Here is a 25,600-nt window from a genome sequence, read left to right on the forward strand (position 1 = left end):
AACGTCTGGGGAATACGCCTGATCTGGGGTAGCCCGAAAAGGGCTAGGACTAGTAATTATCCCTTCAAGGCGACATAACAAACATCTCACAGTTCACTGCCCATCGCTGCATCCGGGAGGTCACAGAGGCTCTGTACTCTTGGAGAAGCAAATTTATTGCCTTCTCACTAAACAGAGAGAAGCAGGAGGAGCGTGCGCATGACTTTGCCAGGACATCTGGCTTCCCCATTGTGTAGGGCGCCATCGACTGCACACATGTGGCTTTGCAGACACTACATATCAATGCTGAGATGTACCATAATCGCAAAGACTGCCACTCATCTACCACACGCAGCACATCATGATGGTGAAAGCCCGCTATCCTGGCAGCAGTCATGATGCCTTCATCCTGCACCAGTCCGTTATGCCAGCACCACATTGAACCCAAGGGTGGCTGCTCTATCCACTCTATACCTGGCTGATGACCCCCTTCTGCAACCCCACCACTCGTGCAGTTGTACAGGGCCTTGGTGAGACCACATCTTGAGTATTGTGTGCAGTTTTGGTCGCCTTATCTGAGGAAGGATGTTCTTGCCATGGAAGGAGTTCAGTGAAGATTCACCAGGCTGATACCTGGGATGGCAGGAATGAAGTATGAGGAGGGATTGGGTCGATTGGGCTTGTACTCGCTGGAGTTTAGAAGAATGAGAGGTGATCTCATTGAAACTTATAAAATTCTGACAGGACTGGACAGACTAGATGCAGGAAGGATGTTCCCGATGGTCGGGGAGTCCAGAACCAGGGGACACAGTCTAAGGATAAAGGGTAGGCCATTTAGGACAGAAATTAGGAGGAATTTCTTCGCCCAGAGAGTGGTGAACCTGTGGAACTCTCTACCACAGAAGGCAGTGGAGGCCAGTTCATTAAATATATTCAAGAAGGAGTTGGATATATTTCTTAAGGCTAAAGGGATCAAGGGGTATGGGGAGAAAGCAGGGACCGGGTACTGAATTTGGATTATCAGCCATGATCACATTGAATGGCGGAGCAGGCTCGAGGGGCCGAATGGCCTACTCCTGCTCCTATCTTCTATGTTTCTATGTGGCCAGCAATCATATAATGACAGCCACAAAGAACCTCAATGTGCAGACCATCGGGGTGCTTAAGCAATGATTCCGCTGCCTTGACCACTCGGGAGGAGTTCTCCAGTATTCACCGGAGCAGATGTCCCAATTTGTGGTGGTCTGCTGCATCCTCCACAACATGGCTATCATGAGGGTGCAACCCTTGCCACCATGGGTTCTGCGACCACCTCAGGAGGAAATGGAGGAGGAGAAAGAGGGGGAAGAGGAAGAGGAGGAAGGGAGGAGGCAGCTTGCAAATCTCCATTCCAGATGGGCTGTCCGTGAACATATCATCAGACTCCGGTTCCCCTGAATGAAACCCCAGATCCCCGTTTCTTAATACTTCCCCACCTTACCATTCCTCTGTCACAGAACATCACAGTGTCCTCTTGGACACAATACTGAAATAAAAGACACGACAAAACAAAGATTCCAAACATAATTTATAAATAATTAATTCCAATGTTACATTACAATGTCAACTAATAAACCTTGTGCATTCCCTTAGTATCTGTCTTTCGTGTTCCTTTGCCTATTCTAGTGATCTTACACAGTGCCACCCTAGTGACTACAGCATGGCTGGTGGAAGGCTGCTGACTTTCAGTGAGGGAAACTGCAGATGGCATTGCCGGATGACCTCGAGCAGCTCTGGGCCTAGAAGGCCCGGCTGTAGACTGCACCACCTCGGCATGGGCGGCAGCAGTCTGGGCTGGCTGCCTGACAGGCAACAGCAAGGGCACTGGCGGAGTGGCAGTGGCAGGAGTACGAATGCGGTCATCCTGAGAAAAACAGCAGATTCTCGCTCCACGGAGCCACTGCCACTCCCCTGGGGCAGCGCCTCAGCATTCATAGCCATCTGATGTCGCATGGATTGCTGGACTGCTGTAACACCCTACAAGCTCCTTTCCACACTCGTAAACCCAGCCATGATTGTTAGATCCGTGATTCTGAGAGTATGATGTTTTTCAATAACCACACGGATGCTGTAACTTAACAAACAACAGGTATTTACTGGAGTAGGGTAGTCTCAAGACTGGGGTACAGAGGCATGCTCAAGGCCTATATACAGGTGTGGTCACTGCCGGTACTACAGTATACAGGAGCTGTAAAAGTAGTTCTCTCTTAAAGGTACATACACTACAATTCCTCCCCTTTTAGATTAGTAGTACCCATAATATTCAAATAACAATTAACACTTTAACATGTACATTAAACAACAATAGTCCATTTATAGATTCAGTCTTTGGGGCGACTTCCTGATCCTTTCGGGATAGCGCCTTTCCTGAGGTTCTTGTTCTTGGTGCGGAGGCGATTCTGGCCCCTTTTCATCAGTTAGTTCATCGGGTTCCACTGCTACTGGTTCGGAGGTAGATACTACCAGTATGTCGGGTTCATCCCCAGGTACGCAAGACATGGGGTTGACTCGTTCCTGTGACGCTAAGATCTGATCAACGTGGCATCTCACAATGTTCTCCCCGATATCCACTGTGTACATTAATGACCCCTGCCTTGTGCATATCGTTCCGGGTTGCCATTTCTCTGTTCGGTAGTCATGGGCCAAGACTGGTTGTCCTACGTTGAAGCTCCTTGTCGGCTTCTCATTGATGTGCTGGAATTGTTTATCCTCAACATTTCTTCGCACATTTGGTCTGAACAAATCCAGACGAGATCTCAACCTTCGGTTAAAGAACATCATGGCCGGGGTCTGGTTGGTAACTGCATGTGTCGCGTTTCGGTAGGCTAATAAGAAATTGTCCACCTTATGCTGTAGTGGGATTTCATCGTCACACATGGCCTTTATCGCCGTCTTAAAGGTTTGTACGAACCTCTCAGCCAATCCATTTGTGGCTGGATGATACGGGGCGGATGTGTAATGCCTTACCCCATTCCTTCTCATAAATTTTCAAAATTCTTCGGACACAAAATGTGGTCCATTATCAGAGCAAATCTGCTCTGGCAAGCCGTTTCTGGCAAATATAGTCCGTAGGACTGCAATCGTTTTCTCTGCAGTGGTTGTGGACATTTTTATCACCTCAGGCCACTTCGAATGAGCATCCACTGCTATTAAGAACATTGAGTCCATGAATGGACCAGCAAAATCAATATGCACCCCCGTTGCCATGGAGAGGAGGGCCACTCCCATGGGTGTGTAGGGGCCTGTGGTGGTGCATTTTGGACCTTCTGGCATCCTGAGCAGCTCTTGGTTAGGTCTTCGATTTGTTGATCGATTCCCGGCCACCACACATAAGCCCTAGCAAGGCTTTTCATTTTCACTCCCCCCAGATGACCTTCATGTAGCTCATTTAGCACTCTCTCCCTTAACTTAGGTGGAATCACCACTCTGGATCCACATATCACTGTCCCCTGGCATACTGACAGCTGTTCTCTTCTGGATGAGAATGCTGGCAACAGTGAGTCGCCATGTGTTGGCCATCCCCTCACCGTCAAATCATATACCCGAGACAGCGTCGGATAATTGCGGGTCTCCTTCTCTATATCCGCGTTCGTTACTGGCAATCGTTCAATTATTGACGAATAAAATATCTCGATAGGGTCCACTGCTGGTGCTTCCTCCACAGTAGGCAGTGGCAGGCGCGATAGCCCATCAGCGTTTCCATGCTGTTTCGCGCCTTTATATTCTATTTCATATTGATTCGCCCCTAGAAACAGGGACCATCTTTGTAACCGTTGTGCAGTCATCACTGGAACGCCCTTCTTAGGATTAAAGATGGAGACAAGTGGTTGGTGGTCAGTCAGCAAGGTGAACTTCTGCCCATGCAGATAGTGGTTGAATTTTTTTACTCCCCAAACTAGACTGAGGGCCTCCCTGTCAATCTGGGCGTAGTTGCGCTCGACCGAGACGCAAAGGCTACTGGCCTCTCCAACCCGTCTGGGAATTTGTGCGACAGCACCGCTCCAATACCATAGGGTGATGCATCACATGCCAAACGAATTGGTAGTGCTGGGTTGAAATGGGCCAACACCTCTTTTGATGTGATCAATTCTTTACACTTCTGGAAAGCTCGTCTATGCTCGTCATTCCACTTCCATGGTACCCCTGTTTGCAGTAGGGTGTTCAGTGGATGTAATACCGTGGACAAATTTGGTAAGAACTTATGATAGTAGTTTACCAGCCCGAGGAACGACCTCAGTTGTGACACATTTTCCGGTGCTGGAGCCTTGACTACTGCCTCAGTCTTTTCAGGGGACTTATGTAACCCCTCTTCATCGATGACGTGGCCACAATACGAGATCTGCTTCTGGAAAAACTCGCACTTGTGGCGATTAGCTCGTAGCCCATATTCCTTTAATCTGGTGAGCACCTTCTCCAAGTTGGCGAGGTGATCACTGTCATTTTTGCCCTTGACCAGGATGTCGTCCAAATAACACTGGGTCCCTGGAATCCCTTGCAGGACTTGATCCATCGATCTTTGCCAAATAGCCGGAGCCGATGCTACCCCGAACACCAGCCAGTTGTATTGATAGAGACCTTTATGAGTGTTAATCGTAAGGTATTGTTTCAAGGCTTCTTCTACCTCCATTTGCAAGTACGCCTGTGCTAGATCAATTTTGGTGAAGCGTTTACCTCCAGATAGCGAGGCGAAAATATCCTCAATTCGTGGAAGCGGATATTTTACCGTGTGAAGGATTGGGTTCACTGTCACCTTAAAATCCTCACAGATGCGGACCTTCTTTGGTTCCCCAGGCGTATTACTCAATGACCTCTTCATTACAGGAACGATGGGTGTAGCCCACTCGCTCCAGTCTACTTTGGACAGTACTCCTGAACATTCCAACCCTTCCAGCTCTGCTTCGACAGCTGGTCTGATTGCATAAGGCACTGGTCTGGCCTTAAGAAACTTTGGGCTTACATTTTCCTCTATTTTAGTCGTTGCTGTTATGCCTTTTAGTGTTCCGAGTCCCTCCTGGAACACTTCTTGTGCGTCAGTTAGCATTTTTGACAGCCGTCCAGGTGTGACGTCGTCATCCTTTTTGGCCTCAACCTTCAGTGCCTGTATGGAATGCCAATCTAATGGTATCTTCCAGATCCATTCACATCCTAGCAGTGGTGGTCCTCCATCTGGCAATACATATATGTCCATTTTAGGTATTTCCTGGCCTTTATATATCACTTTCACCCTTATTTTTCCTTTGGGGTAGACTTTTTGCCCCGTGTACATCTTCAAGACAATCTCTGTAGCTTTCAAGGGTATATGTGAAAATAGCCGCTTGTAGTCCCTTTGGTTTATGACTGTTAGGGCTGATCCTGTGTCCAATTCCATTTTCACTTGGACTCCATCTATCTTGAGTGTAACCCAGATAGTCTGGTGATCCTCCATTTTGGTTACCTTATGTAGTTTCAGACAACCCAGCTCCTTGCTTCCGGAGTCTGTGTCACTTTTCTGTTCGTCTGAACTACTGTCCATCACCTTGTGTACCTTTTTGTACTTCTCCTGTGGAGATTTCTTACTGTTGGTTTTCTTCCCAGACCTGCAGACTCTTGCTATGTGTCCTGCTTTTCCACACTGTCTGCACACTTGGTCCTTGAACCAACAATCCTTCTGGTTGTGTGTTGTTCTGCCGCAGCGATAGCACTTCCCTGTTCCATAGGACATTTCATTGGTGCCATATTCTTGCGGTTTCCATTGTATCTCTGCAGCGCCCCTTGCGGCTGCTTCATGTGATACTGCCATACTGAAAGCCTTGTCCAGCATAAGATCCATTTCTGATAGAAGCCGTTTCTGGATTCCCTCACTTTGCAGCCCAAACACAAACTTGTCCCTTAACGTATCTGCTAGTCCCACTCCAAACTGGCAGTGTTTCGATAGCTTGTGCAGTTCCATTAAGTACTCAGCATTGCTTTCGTCTTTGTGTTGGTTCCTTTTATGGAACTTAAATCGTTCTGCTATCAGCAGCGGTGTGGGATTTAAGTGGTCCTGTAGGATTTCTACTATGCTTTCGAGATTCTTGTTCTCAGGCTTCTCTGGGGTTATTAGATTTCGCAGTAACCCATAAGTTTTTGCACCCATGGAATTTAACAAAACCAGTGCTTTCCTAGCATCTGGCACTTCATTCGCCCTGCAGTACACCTCAATACGTTCCACATATGTCGCCCAATCTTCGACTTCATTGTCGAACGTAGAGATACTGCCACTCTTCGGCATCCCTGGGTGTGATTTAACTGTCAAATATGGCGTCTCCCATGTTTCCCCTTCTTCTCCACTGGCACAAAATGGCGTCTCCCGCGTTTTCCTTCCTTCCCGCGCTCGCCCTTCTTCTCCGCTGCGGCTTCTAAAAATGGCGTCTCCCACGCTCTTCCTTCTTCTCCGCGGCTCAATGGCGTCTCTCGCGCTCTCCCTTTTTCTCCCCGCGGACACTGTTCAGCCCTTGAGCCCTGGCTGTGCCCTGCGCGTTTTGTTATTTTTTCTTTCTGTGCGCCTTTACCGTTTCCGCCGCCCGGTCCTGAACCCAGCTGCTGCTTTACCCTCTCTCTCTCCATTTTGTTTTTCCTCGACACCGCTCGGTTTTCAAACCCCGGCTGCGCCCTTTGCGCTTCACCCTCAATCTTACCTCGTCGACGCTGCTCGGCTTTTTTCTCCGCTGTCGGTCGGCTCCAGCCGCCGCTGTCCGGGAAGGGTCTGCGCTGTACCTGTCGTCAGTCTGTTGCTGATCGTCGTGGCTGGGGAACCAAGCCCAGCTCTCCACAGCCTCCCCTGCGATGTTCACTCTTTGCCGGACGACTGGGCGGTTGCTCGTGGTCGACGCCCGTGCTTCTGGCCTCGACTTTCTTCCACCGCCCTCCAGAGCGAATCCTCGAAGGGAAATGCAGAGTTGCAGGTAGATTCGAATCGACACTCGTCACCACTGTTAGATCTGTGATTCTGAGAGTGTGATGTTTTTCAATAACCACACGGATGCTGTAACTTAACAATCAACAGGTATTTACTGGAGTAGGGTAGTCTCAAGACTGGGGTACAGAGGCATGCTCAAGGCTTATATACAGGTGTGGTCACTGCCGGTACTACAGTATACAGGAGCTGTAAAAGTAGTTCTCTCTTAAAGGTACATACACTACAATGATGGCATCAGTTTGAGCTGGCGTGGCAGCAAGCTGAGGCTGCTTGAGAGCAGTCTGGGCTTCCAGTGCAGCACTCAGATGTTTGGTCGCTTCCGCTTATGCGGCAATGGAAGCTGTGACACCGCCCATTACACCCAGCATCATGGTTGCGTCCACAAGTGCTCTAACGGAGTTCCATCTTGGAAATCATGGGCACTAAGCTCCACGCAAAGCCCCGTGCAATGTTAGAGCTGGACTCCTCCATGCTCCTTGACACTAATAAGTGGTTCGCTGGCAGGCCTGCCATTGCACCACCCATTTCTGTGTACATGCCCATCACCCTTCTTCTGAAGGCCACCCCATCTGAGTCCTGTGCAGCAGAACTCGTGTACAACCTCGCCCTCCGGGGAGCTGGCACCCAAGCTACCCTTTCCCCCAGGCCTGGCTCCAGCCACTCATGCCCGGTGACTCACCACGTGCAGATCCCTCCTTTATAATATCCTCTGAAGTTTGTGCAGTGCCATTTTCTGACCTGATGCATGGGAGTGTCAGATCGAGTGGCGGTGCCTCTTCTTCTCCATTACTCTTCTCCTCTACTTGGTTGGGGTCTGGCTGGGTTGCTGGCAGTTCTTGGGTATCTGAAAGGAGAAAGGCACAAGGTTGTGGTGAGGGGAGGGGGGAGAAGCAGCTTGTGCATGCTTACACCATCAGCAGCTTATAAGTGGGAAGATATTGGGCTAGAAATTCCGTAGCGTGCTATTTGGGGCGATAACTTTTGAAATCTCGAAAAAGTATTGCCAGGCGATAATCCTTTTCTGGTCCCAGGAAATTGAGCTTTAGAGCTCCAAGAGGGAAGTGGAGTGCTAAGTCAAGCACTGACCACTTCTCTTAGGGTGCTCAAGTGTGAGAGCGGGGCGGTAGTGGCAAAGCGCCAAACAATGTGGAGTGCAAAGATTGGAGGTTGTTTCCCTCGCTTAAAGGGAAGGGCCAATGATGGTGCACAACATTCTTCTGCTCAGTTCTGTGTTGCCAGGCGACCTGCGTGACTGCCATTACATAAGAACGTAAGAACATAAGAAATAGGAGCAGGAGTAGGCCATTTGGCCCATCGAGCCTGCTCCGCCATTCAACAAGATCATGGCTGATCTTCTAGCTCAACTCCATTCACCGGCCCTATCGCCATATCCCTTGAATCCCTTAATATTCAATGTCGATCTCTGTCTTGAATATACTCAATGACTGAGCCATCACAGCCCTCTGGGGTAGAGAATTCCAAAGATTCACCACCCTCTTAGTGATGGGGATCTTAGCTACAAGGACAGGTTGGAGAAGTTGGATTTGTTTTCATTAGAGCAAAGGAGGTTGAGGGGTGATTTGACAGCGATGTACAAGATTATGACGGGTTTGGATAGGCTAGACAGGGAAAGGCTGTTCTCACTAATTGATGGTACAAGGACTAGGGGACACAGATTTAAGGTGTTGGGCAAGAGATACAGGGGGGATGTGAGGAAAAACTTTTTTACACTGGAATTCGCTGCCGACGGAAGTGGTGGAAGCGGAGACACTCAATGTTTTCAAGGAGAGACTGGATAGGCACTTGAGGGAAATAAACTTGCAGGGCTACGGGGAGAGAGCGGGGGAATGGGACTGACTGGATTGCTCGACAGAGAGCTGGCACAGACTCAATAGGCTGAATGGCCTCCTTCTGTGCTGTTATGACTCTATGAAAAAGTTTCTCCTCATCTCAGTCCTAAATGGCTGACCCCTTATTCTGAGACTGTGACCCCTGGTCCTAGACTCCCCAGCCAGGGGAAACATCCTCCCTGCATCTACCCTGTCAAGCCCTGTAAGAATTTTGTATGTTTCAATGAGATTACCTCTCATTCTTCTAAATTCTAGAGAATATAGGCCTAGTCTACTCAATCTCTCCTCATAGGACAATCCCCCCATCCCAGGAATCACTCTGGTGAACCTTTGTTCCACTCCCTCTATGGCAAGTATATCCTTCCTTAGCTAAGGAGACCAAAACTATACACAATATACTCCAGGTGTGGTCTCACCGGGGTCCTATATAATTGCAGTAAGAAGTCTTTACTCTTATACTCAAATCCTCTTGTAATAAAGGTCAGCATACCATTTGCTTTCCTAATTGCTTGCTCTACCTGCATGTTAACTTTCAGTGGTTCATGTACAAGGACACCCAGGTCCCTCTGAACACCAATATTTTCCAGTTTCTCACCATTTAAAAAATACTCTATTTTTCCTACCAAAGTGGATAACTTCACATTTCTCCATTTTATAATCCATTTGCCATGTTCTTGGCCAAACACTGTCAGAGCGTGGAGGGCTTGGACATCTCGCAGCATTAAAGCATTGAAAGCTTTCAGCAGGCACCAGACTGATGCAAAGAATGAAGTTTGACCTATCTAAAGCCACTGCCTTTAATTAGCGCTCCCCAAGCAGCCAGCCGAGGTGACAACGCCTTCTCTTCCTGCTGTTTCTGACGCCCGGCAGGGGGCGGGAGGCAATTTCACATCCGGGGCGATAATGGGGCACTGCGCACTTTATAACGTCACAATCTGTGAGGCGCTAGACGGCGAGGCAGTAAGTGTTAGTGCCAGCGCTAAACCGGTAGGGAAGTTCGTGGGCGTCACTGAATTTGCTGCGTCCGGCCGCTAACCCCTTAGCACCCCGTTACCGCCCCCTCCCCCCCGGCGCTAGCGGGAGGCGCAAAGCAGCCGAATTTCTCCCCCATTGTGCCATGACGGGGAAGTGAGATGTGAGAAGAAGGATTAGGTATGAGCATACCGCCATCATCAGCAATGCTTTCAACCTCGGCGCTCACCACGGCCTCAGTGACGGCCCCTCCAATTATCTCCAGCACCGTCTCCTCCAGTGCAGTAAGGTTCTGCTGATGTACTTCATCCCCTCCTGTCTGCTGCAGCTCACGGCAGTTGTGAGCCACCTTGGCCTACAAGAGAAAGGGAAGTGTGTCAGTGAGTGTGGTGCAATGTGTTTGGGTGATGTGCCTGTCATGGTTGAATAGCTGACATTCTGTGCAAGGTGTGAGATGTGGGTGTGAGGCTTTCAGCAGTGGTATGTACATGAGGATGAGGTGAAGCTATGATTGTGAGGTATGAATCGTGATTGATAGAGATTGTTGGTGGGTGAGTTATGGGGGTATGGTGCATTGAGCTGTGTGTGAGGCTAGTGGTGCAGTTGGTGGGATATGGCATATGCTGATGCATTCACTCACCTTGACCCACTCGGGTGAGGTCATTAACTTGTTGCGGCACTGGATCCAGGTCCTGGGGGCAACACTCGTGGCTTTGACGGCTTGGGCTATCTCCTCCCACAGCCTTCTGGCATTCTGTCTGGAAGGCCTCATGTCCCCCTCGGGGTAGAGGATCTGTCTTCTTCTCTGTACCCCAGGACCATGGCCTCCAGTGCTGCATCTGAGAAGCACTCTGTCCTCTCTCTTCCCTGTTGTGACATGGCTGCATCCACAATGACAATGCGGTGCTTCTGCAACAAAGCATCTTCCCTTTAAGAAGTGCAGAGAGCCTAGGCAAAATTTTATTGGCCAGTAGACTGCACTCGATATTTGACCCTCTCTTGAGCGCTGAGCCAACCAGCAGCATGTTTAGTGCTTAGCTCAGCACTCCAATCATTATACTGAGCAGGCAGCATGAAGTTTGCATGCTGCCTGCACCACTTTGAACGGCTACGGGCAGATCGCGCTTTGCAATCCCTGTGCCCATTTTCGGGCCCAATCCAATACCACCTCCAAGTTTTCTGGAAAGAAAGTGTGCACCATGCGGAATATTTTAATAACATTTATAGATATTATATAGGGGACACAGGCAGTAATCAGACCATAACAGCAAATCAAAGGGCTCTGTTTGTAACCATCACGTGGACACTGAGAAATCACTCCAGTATATTGATTACTTTCTTTGATCCTTTTTTTGCTGGCATTGGGTGTTATGGCAGCTGTTGAGAGCCACAATGTTCATTACAGTTGATGTGTGATGATGTCTAGACTGACAGGGTAATAGTTGTGACCTGAGTTATTGAGCAATAATCAATGAACTACTGAAAAATGAGTATATCATAACACAATATTTCCTTTCTCAACCAAGTTAATATTACTATCTATCTTTTTATGTACAATATGTATTGATGATTCACATCACCAACCTGTCATCCTATAAGGTTCTACATAACAAGCCTGATTTCCTACAAGGCCCAATATCACCAACCTGATCTCTCGTAAGTTCTATATTCACCCATCCAGTACTATCCTTTATTCACTTTGGTCTGAAGATGGTCAGGGCAGAGTCATGTCATATTGCAACATATATGTATATATAGGTATAATTTTATTAATATCACAACCATGCTAATATTATTTTACATGGTTTTTAAAGAAATCATCATAAAAACCCATTTCACCTCATGGAGGCTGGCATAGTTCTTATGAAGATTTCAGCATATCTACCAGTTTGACCTCATCTACCAGTTTTAGTAGTGTGTCAATTGAAAATAGCTGGAGTATTTATATCAAGAGGTGTATAATGACAGTTGATTGCGGTGAGGTTTGGTGCACGTGTTGTGCCATGGAGTGCTAGGACCTGGGATTGTACTCATAGTTCCCCACATGCCAAGTTCTTGTCTGTACCATCAAGTGGAGAATTTGGATGCAAAATGCTCTCCTATAGTGATGAGTTAATGCAGCCACATTTTTGCACTTCCCTGCACCTGATTACACAGCTATATTGAAAGTAGTTGCCTGCTGACTCTCTTGGTTGTATGGGAAACCTAAAAAAATAAAAGTTGCAAAGACAATGTGCACTGTATTACAACTGTAAAAACTGTAAAAAAATAACTATCAATATTTCATAAAAAATGAATATGGCTGAACATGAAACTGAAATATGATATTCTTTTACAACTGATGCTATCAGCAAAGTTATTAGTACAACTAAATCCAGACACTTGGAAACCCATGCTATGAAGTAAAACCTTCTCTAACCTTTCGAATGCTCTCCACACATCTACTGCATGTTCAGCATCATTACAGCACAAATTTTTCACTGTACCAATGCCAAATGTGCAACATAACGACAATCTTTGGTAAATCAGTGGTCTGGTATCAATGGTGAGGAAACCAGAAAGTGGTGACAAAGTGACATTGTACTATTAATGCTCTACTCAGGCTGTCTGCTGTACAGCCTTAAATGTCTAATATTAGAAAAGAGTTAACTAATCCAACAGTTCTTTTCTAACGTTTGAAATCTAACTGGCAGTATATAATATAACACCTGCTCTCTGAAATGTTACAGATGCAGTGCCCCGACATCTGCTGTGAACAGGGCATAAGAGGGAACTTACTGCAAACAAAACTGCCAACCATTTGTTGATTTTGTCATTAAACCATGCAGGCTTATTACAACCTCTTTAATATTATTTAGCCATCTTTAAGTGATTTGTATTTTTATATGAATTTTGCTATATGACTGATCAGTTTTAGGACTTGATGTATACTTCGGATCGGACCTGTCATTCCTCAATCATTTGCAGAGAGATTTATTAATTTTGTGACTTATTCTGAAGTGCCTCGCCCTGAAACATAAACATAGCTCCAAATTCTTTATGGTCAATTACATTTTCTACGGCTGGAATTTGGGATTCTAGCCATCACTCTTGTTAAAATTTATATGAAAAAAATTCCAGCTATTGCAAAGCACATTACCAATCTAATGGTGTAATAGTAACTTCCTTAACTCTCTTTATTTGTACGTAGTCATCTTTTGTGCAGCCACCCAATCTACACAGTGTCATTGTTCAGCAGGGAGGATGAGAAAGACTACACCATACTTTTTTGTGATGTTGACTAACAAGAGGGTATCAAGGGGTGTGGAGCAAAGGCGGGAAAATGGAGTTCAGGTGCGGATCAACCATGATCTAATTGAATGGCGGAGCGGGCCTGAGGGGCTGAATGACCTACTCCTGTTCCCATGTTCCTAAGAGATGCACTTTACAGGGTGTGATAAGTCTCTACTGTTGTTTCCTCCCTTCCTTTTCGTTCCAAATGCCAGCAAGAGCTGGTATTTAAACATCAGTCTCACACATAAAAGCCCAGCAGTACTTTATTGCTATGGCTCTTGGGCCTTCTCTGGTTTTTTCATCTTTGATTCAGTTGAGGACTGGGATAGGTAGTTAAGGATGGACAACAGGATGAATTCTGTTATTTCCACTGTACTATAGGTTTCCAGCCCCTCTTCATATATCATGGACTGTGCAATTCTCTTGTTGATGGTTCTGTTCCTTTTGAACACTCAGTATTGCTAATTCTCCCTGCTTCTTATTCCTAAATTTCCTTATTATGAGCAATAGAATTTTGAACCATGCGTCATTCTAAACAACATTTTCCAATTAGCACCAGGATATTGAAAAATATATTGTGAATCTTTTAGCTTTTTGACTTACACTGCTAATTTATTCAATGCTCTTTAAACTCCTAGAATCAAGCTTATCTAGTACAGTTCTTAAGATTAAACATCTGACACCCCAGCAAAATGTTTACACAGCATACAAATTATGCCACTTACCTCACACTGCTTAATTTATCCTTTGATTCAGTCCAATCAGCTTTAGCTGGTTGCTGATTATTGTTGCAACAGCCAATTGTTAATAAGCAGTCCAAATGTGAGGTATTGTTCTGTTCTCAGACTCTTTGGTGAAAATTTTAACCGCAAAAAACAGATGGGTTTGGGTCGGGTAGGATGTGAAAAATTTTTAAATCTCAAACCCGACCACAACCCACCTCCAACCCGCCCATTTCCAGTTTTAACAGAGGTGGGACAGGAGGAGTTGATGACCAACCTGCTCCCAGGAAGTGGTTTGGTCATTTAAACATTATAATGAGGCTGCAGGCCTCATATTTTATCTGTTTTCCAGTTTTAATGCTGGCCGACCGAGTTTGCCGGGCCTGGGGAAACCCAGCAGCTAAAGGGAGGCGAGGACTGCTATGTGGAAAAGGTAATTACTTTTCCAGTACTGCTTGTAGGCCAGGAGAAGCAGCAGCGCATCCCCCTCACCTGCACAAGCAAATCTGCTTCCCCCCTCCAAGATCGCTGACCCCTCCCGCGATGGCCGACCTCCACGCCCAGGACCTCTGACCGCTGCTCCGAGGATTGGCGCCCCCCATCCCCACGCTATCACTACTGCAGCAGCAGACTCCCTATCTGCTCCTGGGCTGCGGCCTCCTCCGGAGAGTTCCCGCCCGACAGGGAGCCAAGCCTATCAATCAAGCTTGCTTCCAGGTGGGGAAGCTGCTGGGAAAAAAATAGACGCTCACTTTACTCCACCGTAACTCCTTCCCCCCAACTCGGAAAACCCAAACCAGTCAAGATCAGGGCCCTTGACTCAAAATTGCTGATTTCCTTGCTTGTCAGCTCCTCTTTTATATTTCTATTATATCCAACTGTCTCATTTATTTAGTTACACACCTACACCTGCAATTCAATCATTTTATCCTCTAAAATTGAATTATCCAATAAATTAAATTAAGCAATGAAATAGCAGCATAGTGAGGATTTAGTTTTAAAAAGTAATGATATAATTTGAATTAAGCAGCTTTGACCCTTATTATATATTCTCTTTTAACAACTACTTGAATAACTCTTTTTTAAAAACATTTTCCATCATTACCTAACTCATGAAAAAAACTATGGGGGAAGAAATTCAGTTGGTTAGCGCCTCCAGCTAGCGCCTGGTGGGGCTCCAATGGGGCACTGATGCAGTAGCACCAGGGCGAGGTGAATCCAGCGACGCATGTCAAATCAGTCCCTCCCCCGCCGTAGCACCGCCGCTACGAGTTACCACTGGGGACCTCAGCGCCAGGCAACTCGTGATGTCAGTGAGCGTGCAACGCTCGTTGGGCGCCCGATCTGCAAAATTCATTGTCACCCCTTGCTTTAGCGCCTTGCCATGACAGCGTCAGGGAGAGGAGGTGTTAAGTAGGCAGATGCCAACTCCAGGGGCGCTACTTAAAGGCATCCTCAGTAATGAGTTGCAGCTGTCAGGTTAGTGGTGCTTTGTCAGTTTGACATTGTGAAACCGATTAATTCAGTTATTTAAAGCTTGTTTAGTATCAGGAGTGTTGTGGCTACAAAATAATCCAAACTAAATGAATAAATTTCTCAATAATCAGTGAACACATATTTACAACAGCAATATGAACTATTCACCCTTGTGCAATCCCTTAGTGCCTCTCATTACTGTGCCTTTGCCTAAGCCAATGCTTCTACGAAGTGTTGGCCCACTAGTGGCTGCAGGAAGGCTGCTGAGTGTCTGTGCGGGAGAATTCAGATGGCCTTGCAGGGCGCCCTCAACTGGCTCTGGGCCTGGAAGGCCCGACTGTAGACTGCACCACCTCAGCATGGGTGGCAGATGTCTGGTCTGGCTGGGTGACAGGCAGTGACAGGGACAATGGTAGAGTGCCAGTGGTGGGAGCAGGAATGCTGTCATCCTGAGAGAGTACAGCAGCTTCCTGCTCCACTGATTCACTGCTACTCCCCCGGGATAGCACCTCAACATCCCTAGCAATCAGTTGCAGCACAGATTGCTGGCCTGCTGCGACACTGTGAAAGCCCCGGTCGATGGTGGTAGACACAGCCATGATGGCAGCAGTCAGAGCTTGCATTGCATCAAGCTGAGACTGCAAGAGAACAGTCGGAGATTGGATGCCACCAAGCATATACTGCATTACAGCATTAAGACTTTTTTTTAAACAACATTTTATTCGTTTTATGGGATGTGGGTGTCGCTGGCAAGGCCAGCATTTATTGCCCATCCCTAATTGCCCTTGAGAAGGTGGTGGTGAGCCGCCTTCTTGAACCGCTGCAGTCTGCATGGTGAAGGTACTCCCACAGTTGCCTCGCTTCCGCCTGTGCTGCAATGGAAGCTGCCAGATTGCCCATCACACATGGCATCAGGGTTGGACCACCACGGTCTCTCTGGGAGTCTACCATCCTTTGCAGGCTGGAAATGATGGGCTCCATGGTGTGCGCAGAGCCTTGTGCAATGTTGGAGGCGGACTCTGGACTCCTCCATGCTCCTTACCATTGCCGCGAGGCTCTCAGGCACCCTTGCCATTGCACCTATCATCTCCGTGTGCATGCCCATCACCCTTCTTCTAAACGCCTCCCCATCGAGGTCTTCATCTGAGTCCTGTGCAGCAGAACTCGCACTCTCCCTGGGGCATGGATCTGCCATCATTACAACTGCTTGAGTCGCCCGGCTTCTTCTTCTTTACCTGCTGCTGCTGGTTGAGACGGCTGCACAGAGATTGAGGTTCTGCAGCATCAATAAACCTTCCCTTTAAGGACTGGAAAGAACCTGTGGCAATGATGACTTGTGATTAGACTGCACCTGATATTGGTCAGCGCTTCAAGTTTAATGCCACTGAGCTAGGCCATTAGTGCTTGATTTAATGCTCCAATCCTTTCTTTGTGCAATGAGACTGAATTTTGCATGCAGTCTGAAGCATTAGTGCCTGAATTCTCAAACTTTTCAAATGTTACCGCCCATTCCTGGGCTATATGAATTTTTCCCCATGATGTTCTCAAATTATTAGTGATCAGTAATAATTAAAATGGAATAAAAACAGAAAATGCTAGAAAACACTCAGCAGGTCAGGCAGTATCTGTGCAGAGAGGGACAGAAACCTGAAACATTGGCCCAGTAATTCCGGGCCAAACGCGTGAGTACGGACGGGGTACTCACGCGTGTGCCCGGAGGAATTGCCGGTTTTCAGCATGCACAGCGCATGCGCTGAAAACCGGCATTTCCTGTCCTCTGACCCAAGGGGTTAAGAGGCTGAACGCGTGTGCGGTATCGGGCAGCGCGTGCGACTTGGATTTCCTCTATTTTTAGAGAGTTGCGCGTGTGTAAAGGCCTCCGGTATGTACGTATTGAAAAACCACACGTAAGTACTTAGTTTTATAGGTAAGTGGTCTATTAATGCAATTGAGAATTTTTTTTCCCACAGGTTTGTTATTTTTAAAGAATTTACAGTAAGGTAAGTTTAGTTTTAGCCCCGATTTTTTATATAAATGTTTTTTTCAAATTTTAAAATTATTGTTTAAAATAGTTTTTCAGAGTTCTTTATGGTTCATTTAAGTAGTGCAATGTTTTTTTAAATTTTCTTTCAGGTTTAAGTAGTGTTTTGGGGCCAGGAGTTTTCATGAGTTTGACAGCTCTTACTGTCAAACTCATGAATGAACTTTTGCAACCTCCCATTGATTGCCCTGTGCGCACGTGATCCCAGCCGACTCATCGCACTAAGTACGCCGCTGGGTCACGCATGCACAGCGCGGCAGGACCTCAAGCGGGCCAGTGAAAGGAAATGCAATGCGGGCCAGAATTAAAATGTCAGCGTGCCGGGTAAGTGAACATCGGGGGCTTGCACACGCGGCAAGCTCCCGATCCTAATTTCAGGGCCGTTACCTCTGTTTCTCTCTCCACAGATGCTGCCTGACCTGTTGAGTGTTTTCCAGCATTGTCTGTTATTATTTCAGATTTTCAGCATCTGCAGTATTTTGCTTTTATAATAAAAATGGTTAAAGCTAATATTAGGTTCTTCCTTGGATCTATATATTTTTCAACTATCATTTTGACTGTTATCTTTAAGTACAGTATTGAAGTTTATTGTTTGACCATTCGGCGACTGCCAAGTTATATTGTAGATTGTTTCAGGTTGAGACAAGAGCCTCCATATATCATATTTGCTATTTCAAACTCCAGCAGCCACATTCCATTCATCATATAAAGGCCATGATGCACCAATACTTTGGTTTTGTCTATGGCAACCCAAATAGCATAATATTTTTTACCTCTCTCATCAATATTCTCTTTGTGCCTTTATGCCTGGCTTCATTTAGCAGACAAATTTACATATTTTGAGTCAGTCACTGGAAGAGGAAGGCACAGCTGAAAAGGGAGTGCTTTCTTCCTATATCACTCCAGCATGCTTTTTAGGAGATTATTTGAAAAGTGGTATTGTGCAGATTCATGGAGATTCCCCCTCCCAACCAAAGAGGACAACGTCAATAGAGAGGATTTACTCAGACGAACTAATGCAAAACAAAATAAAGTTATATCACATCATTAGCTTTGATTGGCATTAGCCCAGCTTATTAGTATGAATTCATTGTTTCACATTTTAGCAATACTGCTCCATGCCAGAGCCCAATCCTACTATATAAAGATGTGCCATTAGACATCTACAAGACTATGACTTGAGCAGCATCACAATAGTTGTTAGTGCAAGCCAGACCTGTATGTTTCATAACTAATGACATCCCATCCACTACCTTGAACATTCACTCCCTCCACCACTGGTGCAACGTGGCTGCAGTGCGTACCATCTACAAGATGCACTGCAGGAACTCACCGAGGCTTCTTCAACAGCACCTCCCAAACCCGTGACCTCTACCACCTAGAAAGACAAGGGCAGCAGGCACATGGGAACACCACCACCTCCAAGTTCCCCTCCAATTCACATGCCATCCTGACTCGGAAATAGCACCATTTCTTCATCGTCGCTGGGTCAAAATCCTGGAACTCTCTCCCTAACGGCACTGTGGGGGTACCTTCACCACAGAGACTGCAGCGGTTCAGGAAGGCGGCTCACCACCACCTTCTCAAGGGAATTAGGGATGGGGCAATAAATTCTGGCCTTGCTAGCGACACCCACATCCCATGAATGAATTTTAAAAAACTACCACTGTTCACTGGCTTGGCTGCAACCTCAGAGAGCTCCTGCGATCTGAAATGACCAATCCTATTACATCAAACTAGAGGGTTGCTGAAGATTGTTCAACTTTATATTGAGGATTATGATAGCAGGTTGGAAGCTATCAGCAACCGTGAATAAAAAATAAAACCTACACTAGCAAGTTAAATGCTCCAAAGCTTTTGGAATGGCACTGCACAGCATGGAGCTTCTAAGAAAGTAGGTTAAATAAAGGGATTGAATGAACTAAAATGGGACCATTAAGGTAAATAAATCTAAAAGAGAGCAACACATGAAGAAACACATTTATTAAAAAGAGTGGACCTAACTGACTTCAAAGGCAAAGGGGGCAGTTAAAGTAAAAAAAAACACTGAAGGGATGGAGGGGTGAAGATACGCAAAAACTGTTAATTGGTAATCTTAAAGTAACAATAAAGCAAGAGTTATGGCCTTAGAGAGCAAATTGTAGGCATTTACAAGAGCATTGAGTATTTTTGAGGGTGAGTGTTTAGTGTTAGATTCAGTAAGTGAGTCATCGCAGAGAATTGACATTGACAGGCGAGCAACAGCCCTCGAAAGTGACCCTTCGCGAATCAGTACAATCATGAAAAGTGTTCTCATGTCAGAGAGACAAGTGTTGAAGGAAGCCAAGGAAATGGGAATACTGGATGGATGATAAAAGAAGCAAAAAAGGTAGGAAATCTTGTAAAGCTACTGAAAAGACCAGATTGGCGAATGGATACCAAGCGCTGCCCAACGCTGCAGAAGATAAGATCCCAAAGAAAAAACAGTTTGAAATACAGAGAGGACAACCTGGATAAAGATGCAATTTGCAGGTTGAGTCAGATAGGTATATTCCAATGCATGGAATTGACTTTCAGATGGCGTAGTGAAGGGAAGAACCCAGTAATTATTGGATGTTACAAAGGAGAGAGGTTAGGATCTCTCTGGATGGCTAAACTAAGATGGGCCGAATGGTCTTTCTCATCCACAATTATCTTGTGCCAGGAACACAAGAACTGCTGCAGCTCACCTCAACATTCAGCACTAACCCAAACAATCTATAAAGAAGGCTGATAGCAAAGCTTCGCACATTCCTAACAATAGAACTTTCTGCTAGACAGAGCTGTTGTCTGAAATTCAATCCTCCTACACAGCAGTTCAAAAACAATGTTAACCATCACTTCCTGAATCAGGGTTGCTGAATTATTTATTATTAGGGAGTGGGAAATCTAACTTGCCTGCTGTTTACTCCAAGTCTCTGTGCTTCCGGCAACCACCAACAGGATCAATTTTGCAAGACATCAGCACTTGTTAGAGTTATCCAGCTGCTTGTTATACAGGTAGACTATCCTTTATCCGAAAACCTCGGGACCAGCCGTGTTTCGGTTTTAGGAAAATTTCGGTTTTCGGAAGGTGCGCGAAAACACTTCGGTTTTCAGAGGTAATTCGGTTTTCGGGAGTGCGGATAAAGGATACACTATCCCTTATCCGAAAATAACGACTATAAATACTGTAGTTACAGGGATAAATACTGTAGTACAGTTTATTTGTAAGGAAAACATTCAGTAAAACTTCAAACATGTACAGGTACAAACTAAGCTAAATACCTGTACATAAACATGCAATAAAGGTACATTACATCTGGCTTGAGGATCTTGGAGAAGATGGTACATCAGTGTTGTCATCATTGTCATCAGGTTGGAGTTGGACATCTGAAGATGGGCCAGGAACAGGATTCTCAAGTGATGAAGCAGCATTACATCTGGCTTGAGGATGTTGGAGAAGAGGGTACATCAGTGTTGTCATCATTGTCATCAGGTTGGAGTTGGACATCTGAAGATGGGCCAGGAACAGGATTCTCAAGTGATGAAGCATGACTACGACAGACGGCCTTTTTAAAGGCTTCTTCCAGTGTCATCTGTCTCATTAACATTGGTTTCTGTCTAAGCAGTCTCTCTTTAATTGAGTAAACTTGCATAATCTCTTGCTCACTGATAAATGCACGTTTTTCAAGGCCAGCAATTAACTGATCACACATTGTCACCATATCGTCTATGGGGATTTTTTCACCTGTGTTCACAATGTCATCATCATCATCACTACTGTCCTCATGCTTGTCTTTATTTAACACCATTTCAGCAATTTCCCCATCACTCAACGAATTCACAACAGGTGCATCATTGTCAATGTTCAGCACTTCTTCGATGTCAGCTTCCTCTAACGTATTTACACTTTCGGATGATAAACCTTTGGCGTAAGTGAGGAGGTTTAATATCATCATCTTCTCCTGACTGACAGGAAATCCTTCAAACTCGTCATCTGCAGGTCCATCTTCATGAAACATCGTTGAAGGCCAAAGTCTGTGCCAAGCATTTTTTAATGTTGGTTTGTCAACATCGTTCCAAGCATTAGCAACTGCATAAATGGCATCCTTAACATTGAATTCTTTCAGGAAGCTTTGGATTCCTTCGCCTCTGTTGATTGCATCAAGCATAGAGTTCAAAAAAACGTCTTTATACTTGCTCTTCATGGAGCGTAAAATTCCTTGGTCACAAGGCTGTATTAAAGATGTCACATTAGGGGGAAAGTTAATGCCGAAAACATAACTTTTCACAAGAAGTTTAGGAGGGGGATGTGCGGAGCAGTTGTCCAGGAACAATAAAATTTTGCAGTTTTCTTCCAGTCCAACTTGCCTGCAATGAGCTCGTGTCGCTGGTACGAAGTGGTTATTGAACCAGTGAGAAAATATTCCTCTGGTTACCCATGCTTTCCTGCTCGCATAATAATGCACAGGTAAATTGCATACACCTTTCAAACATCTCGGATGTTGGCTTTTTCCAATCACTACCAACTTTAACTTGTGTGTGCCTGCAGCATTGGCACACCCAAGAACAGTCAACCTGTCCTTAGCATCCTTAAAACCTGCTGGTGCACTCTCATCAGCCGTTGCTAATGTTTTTCTAGGAACGTAGCGCCAGAACAGAGCTGTTTCATCAGCATTGTAAATTTGTTCAGGACCGAGGTTTTCATCCGATATTATTTTTGCAAACTCATCTATGTAATTTTCAGCTGCTTCATGATCAGCAGAAGCTTTTTCACCACAGATTTTCAGATATCTTACCATGACGCTTCTTAAATTTATGCAGCCAACCTTCTGAATATTCACACTCAACTTCAATGTTCAGTTCTTCATGGTATATTCTAGCTTGCTTCATGACCATCAAACCAGTCAGTGGCACACGTTCACCTCTGCGTTGTTGAATCCACTCAATCAGCACACGATCAAGATCTTCATTTTTTGCCCTATGCAATGTTTTCCTAATTTTCATTAGTTTATGGTCATCACTGTCAGTGTAAAATTTCAACAACTTGTCTTTCTGTTTCTTTAAGTCATATACGATGGTACTTCCCACACCATATTCTTCAGTAAGATGCCGCACAGACACACCACGATCAAGCTTCTGCAATAACTCCACTTTCTGCGATATCGATAATGAGCGACGCTTCCTTTTCTGCTTCTCACTGTTACCCATTGGGGTATCTGCAGCTCTTTTTAGCATTTTCACAAATTGTTAAAAGCCAGCAAATATCTAAGAGAGCAGCAAATATCTAAGAGAGCTGCAAATATCTAAGAGAGCAGCAAATATCTAAGAGAGCAGCAAATATCTAAGAGAGCAGCAAATAGCAGCAAATATCACACAGAGCAGCATAACACCTGCGTGGGTCAAGCATCGGCAGCGTCGGGTCATGCTTTGCGCCACTTTCGGCTTTCAGAGGTTTTCTGGTTTCGGATGTGTGGATAAAGGATGGTACACTATCTCTTATCCGAAATTGGGTGGGGTTCGGCGGGGGTGGGGTACGGCGGGGGGGGTCGGGGGTCGGGGGTCGGTGGGGGTCGGCGGTCGGTGGGGGTCGGGTTCGGCCGGGGGGTCGGGGGTGGGGGTCGGCGGGGGTCGTGGTCATGCGCATTTCGGTTTTCAGAAGTCATGCTTTGCTCCACTTTCGGCTTTCAGAGGTTTTCTGGTTTCGGATGTGCGGATAAAGATTTCAGCTTTCAGAAGTGCGGAAAAATGCTACACTATCCCTTATCCGGCTAGGCCTGTAAGTCATGCGCCACTCTGGTCATGTCGTGCGCACGACTTACGCTGACCGAAAAAACCTTCGGTTTTTAGAGGGTTTCGGTTTTCGGAAGTCCGGATAAAGGGTAGTCTACCTGTACCACCTAATGTATGCCAAAAATTCAGTTCAACTTCAACTGTCCAAACTAAGTAAATTTGTGCTGGTTAGATTATTTTATCAAACAACTAACTATATTTTATTTTGTCCTTAATTTATCAAAAAAGTAGACATAATTGTAAGGTAAGATTAACTTCACTTCTATGTTTAAGCTAATAAAAGATTTAACGTAGGTAAGTTAACATTTAACAACAGAAAAAGACAATTTGCAGAGAACAAATGGTATTTCCTGTTAAGAAAAATTGTGTTTGATTTTTAACTTGTTGCCCGAGCGTATTACTGCCATTGCGGATCAGCTGTCCATTATAGGAACCTTTGATTTTAATGGAAAGGAAAATCAGGCGGTTTTTATAACCAGGGGCCGATCTGCAATGCCGGTTTTACCCCCAAGTGACAAGTTGAATATTTACCCCAATGTCGCTGCTCATTTCACCACGTACCTTGGGTGCCTTCAGGAAATGGAAAGGTGTGTCAGATTGAAGTAAACAACTACACTTTTATGTTACAGCAAATAAATCATTGTTTAAAGAAAAGAAATGAATAGTTAAATACAGTTACCTGTGGGCGGATTCCCACTGGGGTTTTCAACTAGCAAGTTGGCTAACATGCCACAGCTGTAAAATTATTGTAAATCACACTCTCCACATTCATACTGTTTGAAAAATTAATGGTGTGTGGGACAAGCAGATTAGAATGCTGCTCAACCAGCCTAGAAATGATGCTGCCTAAGGAGAATGGAGGGCTGGGAATTTGTATGTGCGGCCTGTTCCATGCACTATTGACAGCATCATATAGTGTTAGTTATATACATTTAGCTAAAGATATGATAGTGAACACTAATCCTTTGAATTTATTTGTCAAAACAAAAAGCTTAATTTTGAGAGTTTTATTAATATTGGTACAACTTTTAACAGCTAATTTTCAGATATTTGTGATGAAGTGTTTTTTAGCTGTGATTGAGAGGACTGTTTTGTTTTGTGGTTTCATGGGGGCACATACTGGACCTCATTGCGCCAGTTTTCAGGATGGAAAACTAGGCCAAAGGGACTATGTCCCACGCCCCAAAGGACACCTGATAAACGTCCAATCCCATATGTTAACGAGGAGTCTAACATCTGTTTTAGGACCTATTCCAAAAATTTGTCTGCTCTGCTCCACTCAGGATTACATAGTCTACATGTGGCCTAACCAGAAGTCCTTAAAGGGACCGCTGGAGGCTCCCACCAAAAAGTTATTTTTTTTTTCCATATTAGGCAGCCTGCCGAATTTGAAAGGCACCAAAGCTGCAGCTGTCACACCTCCAGAGGCAGCGCGCTCAAATTACTAAAATTGAGGCCCAAGGACCAATTTCAGGTGGTTCTTCAGCTGGCCTGTTCTGGCATGTACAATATGCGCTCCACCCGATTCACGCCCGAAAATAGGGACAAACAAATTTATCCCTCATGAACCCTGGATTGAGTCCCCAATCATTTTACTTTGCATGCTTACTCTCTTCTGAGTTTCAGGAATTTTCATAATTTTCATCTAAGAATTGATGTTTACCATTTTGCTGGATTCATACAGGAGCATTTACCAATCATTAGCCAGTGAATGTTCTTGTCTATAATAGAATGGATGAAAAGACAGAATTTAAATTTTTTTTTAATTACATCGTAAAATAATCTTTATTCTGTGTTCAGCTAAAGAAGTAAGAAAGCGGGACATTTTCCGTCTGTACATCTAGGCCTCGATTTTAACTGACCTGTGGAGTCAGGATTGGAGGCGTGCGGGGGGTTAAAGTCCTGAATTCAGGGGTCCTGACACCATCCCGCCCCCAACCCGACTCCATGTAAGTTTCAAAGGAGGCGGGAGCCCGCCCCGCACTGGGACCCGCCTACCTGAGGCGGGAAGGGATTAGTGACAGGTAGTTAATGGGCAGCTTTTAGACTAATCCCTATTTTAAAGCTTGAAGTGTGGGATTCCCGACGGCTCCAAACCACGCCAAGTTAGAGGAGTCGGGCCATCGGATTGAAGGACTTGGAGAGGTCGAGATGTCGGTGATCAGGTGAGTGATGGGTGCATGAGTGCAAAGGTAAGTGTGTTTGATGTGTCTAAAGTATGTAAAGAAGTTTAAATTACCTGTACTTACCTTTTTAGCCTTCCTTCCTCTCGGTTTTGGGAGTCCCTCATCTAACCGGCACAGAAAGCAGAACGGCTGCGAACTGTCAAAAGTGACAGCCTGCAGCTTTCTGTGCCGGTGAGATTTCTAACTGAGTCTGTGTAGAAGGACTCAGGTTAGAAGTAAGACTGTCAGTGTTTGACAGCTTCAAACAGCTGTGAAACACTGATATTTCATCTGTCAAAATGTCTTGACAGATGAAATTTCAGCCTGTGACGTCACCTGGGTTAATCAACAAG

The sequence above is a fragment of the Somniosus microcephalus genome, chromosome 10, assembly GCF_052327205.1.
Source record: "Somniosus microcephalus isolate GS21.2 chromosome 10, FLI_Smic_1.0, whole genome shotgun sequence".
NCBI classification, from domain to species: domain Eukaryota; kingdom Metazoa; phylum Chordata; class Chondrichthyes; order Squaliformes; family Somniosidae; genus Somniosus; species Somniosus microcephalus.